General features: G+C 34.7%; 1 protein-coding gene across 6 annotated transcripts in view; it reads right to left on the bottom strand.

Annotated features, from left to right (window-relative positions):
• Positions 1 to 13257, bottom strand: part of Dlgap1 (DLG associated protein 1) — an 879880-nt gene that overhangs the window by 755590 nt on the left and 111033 nt on the right. Inside the window, exon 3 of one of the 6 annotated variants that reach the window (XM_047526690.1) lies at positions 9091 to 9141. The exons of the other annotated variants lie outside the window; for them this stretch is intronic. The gene's annotated coding sequence lies outside the window, so the exon portion shown is untranslated. The remainder of the gene's footprint in view (positions 1 to 9090; positions 9142 to 13257) is intronic. 6 annotated transcript variants of the gene reach the window in all.

Here is a 13257-nt window from a genome sequence, read left to right as displayed (position 1 = left end):
ATACTTGGCTCCTTTGTCCAAAACCAATTGCTCATATTTGTGGACTATTTTTTTTCTTTGCTCTATCTAACTATACTTATTTCAATATCACAGTTTTGACTACTATAGCATTATAGTAGATCTGCAAATACTGTAACTTCTTCAACTTTGTTTTCTATTTAAAATTGTTTTACTATTCATTGTGTAATGTCTCATGTACATTTTAAATCAATTGGTCAATCTACTAAGATATTTGGTAGGATCTTCACTCAGATCATATTGAAAAATTGACCACTTTAAAGATAATCAAATCTTAAGAATATTGAGTTTTCTAATCTTTGATCAGGGGGTTAATCTCTCCACTATTTAGTTCTTCTAAATTCCTTTGTCTTATTTTGTAGTTTTCTATCTATAGATCCTGAACAGAGGGTTAAATTTATTCCTAAGTATTTAATACTTTATGCTCTCATAAATTACACTGTTTTTAAACTTTTAGTTTCCAATTACTTGTTAAGAGTATAGAGAAACACAATTCATGTTCATGAGAGATACTGGTCTGTAGGTTTCATTTCTCATTATGTCTAGTTTTGGTAGCAGGATAATGCTGATCTTATGAAATGAGATCTAGTTTTGGAAGGGTTCCTATTATGTCAGTAATATTTTTGCCTAAGTGACAGAAATCATCAGCGGAGCTACTTAAGATTGGAATTTTCTTCTTTCTTCCTTCCTTCCTCCCTCCCCCTTGCTCCCCCACCCCCTTTCTCTTTCTCTCTCTCTTTTTGTTTTCTCTCTTCCAGTACTGGAATTGAATCCAGGGATGCTTTGCCACTGAGCTACATATTCCCCAGCTCTTTTTATTTATTTATTTATTATTTTGAGACAGGGTTTTGCCAAGTTGCTTAAGGCCTCACTAAGTTGCTGAACCTGGCTTAGAATAAGTGATCCTCCTGCCTTAGTCTCTGGAATTACAGGCATGTGTTACCATGCCCAGCTGTAGGGAGATTTTAAATAATATATACAAATCTTTAATAGATATTAGAGTTTTAATCATTCACTAGTTCTTTTTGAGAAATTTTTATAGTTTGTGTTTTTCAAGAAATTTCCCATTTCAGTTTTAATGTCAAATTTATTGACTTAAGTAGACATGGTGGAGTACACCTATAATCCCAGAGATTCAGGAGGCTGAGGCAGGAGGATGACAATTTGGAGGCCAAACTCAGCAAATTAGTGTGACCCTCAGTCAGACTCCCCGTATCAAAATAAAAATAAAAAGGACTGGGGATGTAGCCAGGGATAAAGTGCCCCTGGGTTCAATCCCCATTACAAAAAATAATAATAATTATAGCCTTAAAAATGCCAATAGCCTCTCTCACTATCCTCTCCCAATCCTCCAATCCTTTATATTTCTGGGAAATCATTACTGATATCAGACTTTCCTGATAGACTGGCTAAAGTTCATCAATTTTGTTAATCTTCTCCAAGAGCGTTCTTTTAGTTTTATTTTCTTCACAGCTTTTCCATTTCTATTTCATTTAGTCCTTAATTTATACTTATTATTACCGTGTTTCTTCTTATTTGGATTTTACTTTCTGTCCTTGATATGTAGTCCCTTTAGGAACACCTTTGATTTGGTATTGTTTCTTCTTTTCTAATGGAAGCATTAATGCAAAAAAAAAAAAGTCTCTAATAATTGCTGAGCTTCATTTTACCCTTCTAGGTCTATCATAATTTCATTTTCAGTTTGTTTGAAGTCCTTCTTAATTTTTTCTTGTGATTTCTTCTTTGAAATATGAACTACCTGTAAATATGTCATTTGATCTCCACATAGCAGCCAAATATCAAGATAATCTTCTACAACTAATTTCTAGGTTAATTCCTTTGTGGTCAGAGATCACACTGCCTGATTTTATTCCTCTTAAATTATGAGACTTGCCTTACAGCCCAGCACCTGGTCCCTCCTGAAGAGTGTTCTGGGTGTGTATTTTCTGTTATTTGGAGAAGTGTTCTTGCAGATCATTTAGATGATAGTTTTGTTCATGTCTTCTATACCCCTATCAACCTTTGGTAACTAGGAATGAAGTGTTGAAATACCCACCTGTAGTCATAGATTTGCCTATTTCTCCTTGCTGTACTCTGAGTTGGCATCTTGGGAGGTGAGACTCTGTCACTAGCTGCAAACACAACCTGCCACTGTTATGTCCTTCTAAGGAACTATAAAATTTATCATTATAAAATCTCACTATTCTCCCTCTTAATGCTTCTTTCCTAATATCTACTTTACCTGATATTCATAAGCCACTCTAGCTTCCTTCTGATCAGTGCTTGGGTGGTACACCAATGTCCATCTTATTTTTAGAACTGCTTGCACACTCTCCATCTCTCCACCCACACGCCAGCCCGGCATCCCACCCACAGGCTCTCTGCATGTCAGGGACTGGACACTTGGCCCTCAGTGGCTCCAGCACACAAACTTAGTAAACATCTCCATCCCTGTTTTCCTCCCATTCATTAAGAGAATACTAATTATTCATCAGAATCTATAAAAAACTCATTTAATTTTCTTCACATCCACAGTACAAACCTAAAGAAGTCAAAATCTTTACTTTAAAGCCCCTAGTCTATCTCTAGCCCCCACTCCTTCCCTAACCTCCCTGCCATCTGGGCACAGCACCTAGGAGGATCTTATCAGACATCCCACTAGTACGTGGCTTCCCACCCTCCAGTCTCTCCCCATTGCACCTACATCAACATGCAGAGTCCTTACTATGACCTGGAAGGCCCTAGATGATAAGCACCCTGACTTCCTCTCTACACCCACCTCCATGTGGAACACCAAGCTCTGGGTCCCCTTTTCTTTCCCAGGTATCGTCTGGGCTTCTGCCAAGCAGAAATTCCCCTTGCTACTTTCTATTGTTAGCATTTAAACTGAGACCTCATGCATGCAAAAGTGCTCTTCACTAATTTATCCTTTCAACAAATATTTGTTCAATGCACACTAGATGCCGGACACTGTTCCATGCTGAGGATAAAATGACAAGCCTAAAGGAGCTTGCAATCTAACAGGCAGATTTAACATCTAGCAGGCATCGAACATCATTCCATGAAAGTGCAATATGCACCAAGAGAAATCCTATAAAGAAAATGAGTACCCCTCCATACATAGTCACACCAAAACTGAAACTGAGTGAAGTTACAAGACTTTGCTGAGGAAGGTTTCTTTGACCATGATCTGAAGGGTGAGTAGGAGTTAACCAACACATTATAAATTACAAATTCAGTGGAGAAAAAAAAGCATGTTAATTGAAATTTTAGTTCATATACATGTTCTGTTAACAAGATAAGTTATGACAGTTTTGATTAGACACATCATGATTGGTAATTAGTTACAACAACTCTCAATTTGGCACAATCTTGTCATATATCTAAAAGTAAAATTATGGGTTTATTCTTTCAATAGAGAGGAATGATATTTGGGCACTGTGAGATAGGAGAGCTAAGAAAAGAGTAATAACAAGTTTTTTATATATCTAGCTCCTGACTTGTATATAAAAAACATGTTTTAATGACAGTAGAGATTATTTTAGTGAGAAATAAGAAATACTTCTTTTTCACAAACTGCATTTCCTTAGTCAAATACGACAACAAAATTCAATGCTTCTTTTGATGTGGACTTAGAGATACAGGCAGAATCAACCAATATAAAATACAGGGATATTCACATACTTCACACATTTTTTTCCGGGGATTTGTCCTGGAAATGACCTGGGTTGGAGGTAAAGCTAGTAGTCTAGTAGAAGTAATGTATCACTTGATCTATGCTACGAATTGACCAAAGTAAGATTTTACATTCGCAACCCACTTTCCTTCTGGTCTCCTAGCTGTACTGAAATCACTTGTCTTCCTAATATATCATTTTTCTTCTTGCTTATCCAAATACTATTTATTCTTTAAAAATTGAGCTTAAAACTTAACTTTCTTCCTCAGCTTTTCCCATCTTTGTAAATCTATCCATCACCAAATTCTGATAATCTAAGTCATATGTTACTCTGCCATCCTACATAACTATTTTACAAGTGGATTACTTTTATCTCCTATATCACTTAACCCTTACTGCTTATAAGTCACCCTCAAATTCAGTATCTGATTATAACAACCATTTCTTTAGTTCACAACTGTGCTGAGACTCTATCTGGTCTGAGTTGATTCCATTGACCCCGGATAGGTTAGCTCACACACTGGAAATGTGTTTGAGGGTCAGCCAGGTCAGCCAGGAACTGGTGGTTCTGGGTGATGGGTGACCTCACCAACAGGACTGGCAGCTGGCTGGTGCTTGGGCCACACACTCCCTGTTATCTAGTATGGTGTCCACTGCTTCCTCCCATGGATACTGTGTAACATAAGAAGAGAGAGGACAGCTCCATTTGCAAGTGCTTTTCAAGACCTTGCTGGAACCATTTATGTGAATGTCCCATTGGCCAATGCAACTCACTGCTGGACAAGAAAATCTGTAACATCACTGCCAGCACAAAGAGGGAAGGAATCTGTGGGTCATTTTTACAAGGTACCACATCCGTAGAAGTACAAAAAAGAAACATTTTCTTTGACTCTGCATATTAGTACCACCCATTTATAAAAGACACTTAAAACACATTTCTAACTGAATACATAAATGAATAGGTGGATGAAAGACCCCCACTTCCATTCATATGGCATCTTTGTCTCTGTGACAAGTAAGTATCATTTGACATTTTCTTTCTTTTTTTTTATTGTAAACAAATGGGATACATGTTGTTTCTCTGTTTGTACATGGCGTAAAGGCATACCATTTGTGTAATCAAAAATTTACATAGGGTAATGTTGTTTGATTCATTCTGTTATTTTTTCCCTTCCCCCCCCCCCCCCCCCCCCCCCTCTTCTCCCTCTATACAGTCCTAACGGTCGAGAAGCGATCATTTGACATTTTCTATGAAGAACTTGAACACCATTTGCATCAAGTCGAGCAAAAGAAATGGGATAACTCTTGTTCTTGTTTGGCCTTCCTGACAGATTTTGACCACAAAACCTGTAAATTACCTCTGGTTCTACGGAAGCATCTCCCTATGGCTATAGCAAACTAGAATCCTATAATTCTAATGATGGCTGGAAGATTCCTGATCTCAGTTTGCAAAACAATTTGTAAAATGATCCTGGCCTGAGTTTAGGGGTAGTTCAAGAGTCTTCGACAGCCTCATCAAACATCAATGAACCTCCAATTATATTCTACTTAGCTAACCCCTATTTAGGAATATAAAATACAAGAAAGCAGTAGTTTCCTATTTTCCTGGGGCAGAGGAAGAAAGAGGTTTTGAAATAACAATGGTTATAAACACTAATACCATTCCTCACTTTTGGAACCACCTTTGTCTGTATCTAATTTTATCTTAGGAATGTTTTAAAATAGAGGCAATATATATTCCTTTGAGTTTTGACTTTATCTACATTATAGGCAATATGGCTTTGAATATACATCCCAAAGACTTCAAGTCTTTGGAAAAAAAATCAAAGGAACAATGAAAAAAGCCAGGAGGAATTTACAAATCCTCACTAGTGTTTACATTTGCCTTTGAATCTATCTATGAGGCTATGTGAGCATTCACTTTGTGAGTTTATGCATCATTTAATGCAATATATGTATGGAGACTAACGCAATTTAACACAAATTATTAGTTCAGAAATCTCTTTGTGTATTGTAGACCTACAGGGAGGTACAGCAGTTAATTCACGAAAATAATAATAATGTACACAACTGGTTGAATAAGCAATAAAACTGCTTTCCCAATAGCAGAAAATTTCTTATGGGTGAGATTTTCCAGAACAGGAAACAGAGATTTATGTGATTGGTTTCAAAAGCATCCCAAAGAACGAGCAGTAACAATGGACAGAATGGCAAAACTGGGATAAAGCTGTTTTTTATTCTGCCTTACCTTCATAGCACCAACCACTGAAGGGGACAATGATCAAGGATCACTCTTATGTCTCAAGCAATGAACTCAGTGCTTGCATAATAAAAATAATAAAAATTGTAGTGTAATGGCACAGGACTGTAATCCTAGCAGCTCAGGAGCCTGAGGCAGGAGGATAGCAAATTCAAGGCCAGCCTCAGCAACTTAGGGAGGCCCTAAGCAACTCAGTGAGATCTTGTCTCTAAATAAAATGCAAAAAAGGGCTGGGGATGTGGCTCAGGCGTTGAGTGCCCTGAGTTCAATCCCCAGTACCAAATAAATAAATAAATAAATAAAGTAATAAAAGTTGTTAAAGACATAATTTAATAGTTCAAAAAACTGAGCAGTCCCATCATACCAGTTAGGTGTTTTATTTGAATTTGAACTATGGAGTTTACATGTCAGTTGAACATTCAGACTACTGGGACTAAAATGGAAAGTCTTATGGTTTTACCTGGCAGCATTGAATGGAGGGAATGGGGTCCTTTTCAGAGCAACATATCTAACTGCAGGTCTGCATGTCAAAGCTCACAGAGTTGACCCCACACATCTGTGGTTCTATATATTGTGACCCTATGTATTTGTGGTTCCCTTTCACAAATCAAACCAACCACAGATTGAAAATACATGAAAAAAACATGCATTTGTCCTTTTTTTTTTCTTTCCATTCTTCCCTAAACAATGTACTACAACAACTATTTACAAAGCATTTGCATTAGGTTAGGTATTCTAAGTAACACAGAAATGATTTAAAATATATGGATTGTGTAAGTTTTATGCAAATACTATGCTGTTTGATATAAGGGATTTGAACAGTCAAGGATTTTGATATCTCTGTGGGTCCTGGAACCAATCCTTCATGGATCCCAGGAATGACTGTGCACTAAACTTAAGAACGTAAAGAAGAAAAGTAAAATTACTCATATCTTGTTTTAAGTCCTTAAGGATTAAACATTCTAAATTTGGGGTATACAATGTATTTTAAAGCAGAAATTAGCAATAGAAATGATATGGTGATAGAAAAAGTAAACTCCATTGGATTTTTTTTTTTTTTTTTTTGGTACCAGGGATTGAACTTAGGGGCACTTGACCACTGAGCCACATCCCCTGCCCTATTTTGTATATTATTTAGAGACAGGGTCTTACTGAGTTGCTTAGTGCCTTGCTTTTGCAGAGGCTGGCTTTGGACTCAAATTCTTCCTGCCTCAGCCTCCCAAGCTGCTGGGATAACAAGCGTGTGCACTGTGCCCAGCCTCCACTGGACTTCTGAATTAAAAATTCTATCAGCAATTTATCCCATTCAGCTACTTAAAGTATGCACATTAAATACATGCTATGAATCCTTTGTGGCATTTTATGATTTAGAATTAGAACTATTTGTTGGTTTCTATTATCATTTAGGATACAAATTGATATATTAAAAAAATAAGCTTTCAATTTATCACATAAAAAGCACTGAAGCAAACCATCTATGCCAACTTGCCCATAATCACTACTAACACATCCTAACACACCTGACATAGTAATACAGGAGCTGACGATACCTTATTGCTCACACCCACACCCCGTTCTTAAGAGTTGTGCTGCCCATTGGCACTGAAGTGGCTTAAGTATGCACCAGTAACTCCACTCTAAGGACTACTTGGGCTGTGAGTGAATGATTGAACCAAGGAGATGTTTTCTAGAAATCTAATATGGTCTTCAGAGAGGAATGCAGTCAGCTAACCTAGAAAGTTTCCAATTGCACTTTGGAGTCCACTGTGTTGTAGAAGAAACAAGTGTGTAAGAAACACATAAGAAGATAGAAAGATGGAGTTGAAGTAGAGTCACAGAAAGAATGAAAGAGGAGAGGCTATGAGGCCCACAGAGACCATCAAAGAGAACATGGACAGGTGGATCCCTGGGATACACTTACATAAATTATTACTCTATGTTATCCCAGCAGATCCCTTTTCCCACAGCTAGCTAGAAAGGGATTCTGCTTCTCATAAGAAAATGATCCTGTAACATCTAATTTTCCCTCAAGTAAGGGGCTGGGTCAATGGATAATTCAAAGCCTAATATTTACTCTTCTTTATGTTAGATTATATTTTAATATTAATATTTAATATCAGCACCATATGGATATATATTGAATGAAAGAACTTAAATGAATAAAATTTGGCTAAATTACTGTTGAATATACATATTTGACTATTTCTCTCAGAGTGTAAACTCCTTGAGGGTAAGATCCAATCTAATTCACATTAGCATCTAAACAGAGCAAATGTAGGAGTTTGATATTTGATAAACTGAGAGGTTGTTGCCTATATTAATATTTTTAAATATTATAGTTCATATCCCTAAAAAAGATTTTAAGAACAAGTTACACATGTATGATATTTTATAGAGAGGTACTCTTGCTTCAGTATTCTATGAGCATTATATATCCTAGTAAGTTATATATCAGGAACTAATGTCCATCCTGATTAATTAAAAACAATTATCAGTCAGTCCAAATAAAGAAAAACTAAACACATACATAAACTGATAGTCCCCTCATCAATAGCATTGGGAACATTACTGGAAGTACTGGAATATTTGAGTCAAACTATTATTCTTTCTTATACTAGGGATATCTTAATTTATTTGTTTCATATTTTATAGCTAGAATGAAAGTTTATTTTGATGCCATATTTTACAATGTTTCTTTCACAGTATCCTGAATTAGTGGTTATTCCCCCCATGATTGTCTCAACATTTCCCTTTGCTACGTTTCATTTTTTAATTATCAGTAGCATATGAAACACCATCACATTTTAAAACACTTGAACACTATGAGGTTTTTATCTGTGCTGAATTTCTTAAGATAATAATGGATGTTAAGTAGAAACTAATCTTTTCATCATAGGTTTAGCATCTACTACAAAATCACTCAGTCTCAATTCACAGACTTTTGAATATCTTATGAAACTCCATTTATTTTCCATTGTTAAGGAAATTTATTTTAAAATTATGATAAATAAATTCTTGGAAAAAAAGACACTTTTTTAAAATTTGTAAACGATTTGAAGTTGGCCAGGAGAACTTTTATCAAGTAAAAGGTGAGTTCCATAAACGTAACTTTTTTTTGTCAGTGTTGCTTACTTACGCAGTTGCAGCATCCAGAAAACTGCTGAACCACATATAGCATAAATCCTTCCTGATGAATAAATCAACAATAGGATGTGTCAACAGATGGAAAATAAAAAGTCTTTTACTATCATTTATAACAGTGGATTGTTAAATAACTCTGGGCATGTACCAAATTATTTTGTCCTTCAGTCATCCATATTCTGAATATTAAATGCCCATTATTCTCAAGAACTAAGGTTGGGAGAAAGGATACCATTCAAGTAGATGGTAGATGGTTCTCTCTAGGAGTTCCCAGTGAAATTATGAACTGATAATCGTACATCCTTCAACATGACAAGATCGTAAGTAGGAGAGAAATTGAATTAATAAAGGTGTTAAATGAACTTAGAGGAGGGAGCTTAGTGTTTCTTAACTAAGAAGGATAATTTTATATTCTATTCTGCAAATTTCCCCTATGTAGTCATCCATGAATCATTTCATAGGTCACAAAGGCACTGATCAAGACATTAAAAGGGTCATTTAATAGCTGTAAATGGCCTAAAATTGGTAATAGAGCTTCAAAAATATCTTACTTCGTCATGTATTAAAATTTCCCTTGAAAACAACTCATTATAAATGCTTTATAATTTATTATCACTGAGACTAGGTATCTAATTGAGGAAGACAGAACAGTTATTACACACACTGCAGATTGATGATTATAATATATATGAAAAAGTTATTTCAAGTGCAACAGAGTTCTGACTTTGGGCTTAGACAAGACTGGGTTTTGACTCAAAGCCCATAAAATATTAACTATTGTACTTTCTTAAGTCAGGACCATGTCTTCAGCTATAACTGTAAACTTTCTGCTGGCATCGAAAAGTAGATTTCATCCAGGCAAACTGATGCCTCTTACCAATTCTCTATATTTCCTGATCATATCATAAGGACCTCACTAAAGTTCCCAATTATATTACAAAATATATGTAATTATAATTGACTTCATTGGAAGGAACTACTAAAATTCCTTGCTCAAAAATTTCTGACACCAATGCCAGGAAATTCTAAATCTTCAAGACACAATAATCCTTCACAGATTTAATGACTAATAAAAATACAATATAAATGTCAATACTTATCATTTACTTGGATGGCTCAAGTTCTGCCAATGAATGGAGCACAAATACTTGATGCCTTGACCAAGAAATAACAATATATGAGATGTCAAATCTACTAAAAATGCTTAACTTGAAATTCTTTAAATTAAAAGGTTTAAAATACTTTAACAGTCAGACTTTTAACATTCTTACGATGAATGTTTCTATGATACACACTGGCAAGAGCAATATTTACATGCACCATTCTTACAGAACTTTCAAGCTCAAAAACATTTCCACAAATGTCATCTCATTTAATTTCCACAACTAAATGAGGTATTAATATTTTTAAAGGAAAAAAATATGTCAAAGATCAAGAAGCCTAGAAAGTGAGTTGCCTAAAAATCACAATTAGAAATTTGGTCCGCTGACCTTGAGTCCAATAATCTTTCTCTTATGCAAAGTTTCCTTTAGGGTGAATATGAAAATGTGAAAGAGATGTGTGCCTCATGTCATTCTTTGCTTGATGACCATCCCTACTTATTTATCATGATGAATTTTTACTGTCATATTTCTGAAGCATCTAAGTAGGTCTCTTAGTAAATCTACCAGGAAGAGCACTAAACATTTTGCTATTACTAGAGAAAAATGATTTTTTCAAAGAATATAAAGGAAATTCACTAGAACACAATCTTCTAACAATCATATTACAGAAAGGAATATAAGTAAGAGATTATGTATGAATGACTTCCCAATGAAAAGCCTCTAGAATGTTTTAAACAACTGAAGTTTTGATATTTGAGTTAAGAACCTCTAACAATTCTTTGCAACTATAATCTAGCTAATTTCATATATCTATGAAATTCCATGTTTTCATCTCAATTCATGCCAAGAATTATGAATGACCACAATTATCCCTATACTTCCAGAATGAAAGCACATAAGTAAGGAAAATATGCCCAATGGGAAAATATCAGTTTTCTTATAAAAGATTAAGAAGACAGACTAGGTACTAATAATGCCTCATACACTTTGGAAAATTAAAATAATCTTAACTATTAAAAACTTGTTTGTCTTTAAAGTCTTCCTAACACATCTTAAGCAAATTAATAAAATAAGATTATCAGTGAATACTATAGCAATCAACATCACAAAATGACCAGATAGTGACCAAATTAAAGGGCATTATATTTAAGCGGACCTTAAAGTTTCATTAGCCACTAATACGAATACCAAACATTTAGTTTCCTTCAGAATATTGAACAAGTAGAATTTTTCTCCCAGGAAAATTTATACTCTTAAAACTAAATATTTTTTTCCAATAAAAGCATTTTCTAATTTTCTGCAGATGGTCTTAAGTTACCTCATTGCCCACACTGAAAGTGTTATGGTCTACTTATTTGTAAATGCTTCCAAGAAACAATTTAATTATGATATTCCTGTCAAAAATCTGGCTTGGCCCAGATTACATAACAAGGGTAATTAGCTCTACTGGAAATTTATTTGTATTGAATGAAAAATACATCACTAAGTATATATATAAATTCTCTAGACATATCTTGACAGTTCTGATATATTCCTGCTTACACAGATAATTTATTTAAAACCTGGAAATAAACAACAAAAATGAAGAATGGAGAGAAATCTAAAATTCAATTTTGTTTGCAACAACTCATTGAGAACATATTCATTAACCCTGGTACACAACTCTGCATGATCAATATCAGACCCTAATATGAGAGATAGGGTCAAATTTTTGGTTTCCTAAAATTCACAGGTTATTTCTAATCCAGTTTGTACTACATCGACTATAACAAGAATCAGAACTGGAATTAATCAGAACTTGGATTATGGAATAATTCAGTTCTAAGAATTGAAAACCATAGAGATAAGACCAAGTACAAAATCAGAAAAGTCAGAAGGAGTGGGTAGTGGACAGCAGTAGATCCTGATTCCCTAGTATATAGATTCAGTAGTTGGTTCACTAAAGTTCTTATAAGGGTGAAACTGAAAACTTTGATATTAAGAATCATCAGAGTTTAAAACAACTTAAAGTGAAATTTGTATAATTTCACTTGGGAAGGATCAAGTCTAGACAGTTTTAGAAGCAGCTATCCTTGGAGATAATTTGGTGATATCACAAGATGTAATTTCTGTTTAAGCTAAATATGCTGTATTAGGGTACAAAATGATAACAATGAATCATGTTTTCAAAAAGTGATCTGAGATTTTTAATCTACTAGTATTTTGTCTAAAATTCTATAGGGACATTCCATTTCAAATTTCACAAATTAAAGACTGACAACACTAGCAATCATGTCACAGATAAAGAACGTATTTAAGAAGAATCAATAAAATAATGATAGTAGTGATGCTAGTCATAGCGGATTGGATACTTCTGTGTCATGCACTGTGTATTTTATCATTTAATTTTCATAATAATTCTAAGAGTTGTACTGTGCCCATTTCAGAGATAGGGAGATTTAGAAAAGTTAGGTAATCTACCCAGTATTAAGCAAAGTTAGGTAATTTACCCAATATTAAGATGCTAGGAAGTGACAGATCTGAGGTGATAAAATTTAAAATATAATGATCTTCAGGATATAATGCATGTGGGATTTACAAACACAAAATCTACTTTGAAAAATATAATAATGTTTCCCAGCTATGGTTGGCTATCTGAGATTAAGAAAAATTGAGACTAGTTGGAGAATTTACAGATGAGAAACTTGAGTCCACACAGAGAAAATCATATCCAAATCAAGGTAAAAAAGCCCTTATGAATATTTGTACAAATGTTCAGCACAGTAATATCATTTACTGAACATTTATTATCCAGTACCTGTCACACTTAACAAATTAGGTCTTTGAATTTTTTCCCGATTACCGCCAGGAATCAGGACAAACTGTGGTAGAGTCAGGATTCACACTAGAAAAATCAGTTTGTCCCCAGAGCCCATGTCCTCAGCTACTGTGATATGACTAGGAACATTTGCACATTTTCATCCTTCCTAGTTTCCATTTCCAGACTCTACTCACCAGAAAACTTTGGGGATAGCTCTTCTCCACATTACCCACAAAATATATCAAAAGTTGCTGGACAC

Source organism: Sciurus carolinensis, chromosome 15 (genome assembly GCF_902686445.1).
Source record: "Sciurus carolinensis chromosome 15, mSciCar1.2, whole genome shotgun sequence".
Taxonomy (NCBI): Eukaryota; Metazoa; Chordata; class Mammalia; order Rodentia; family Sciuridae; genus Sciurus; species Sciurus carolinensis.
Note: the sequence above shows the minus strand (reverse complement) of the source record. Positions and strands in the feature narration are given on the sequence as shown.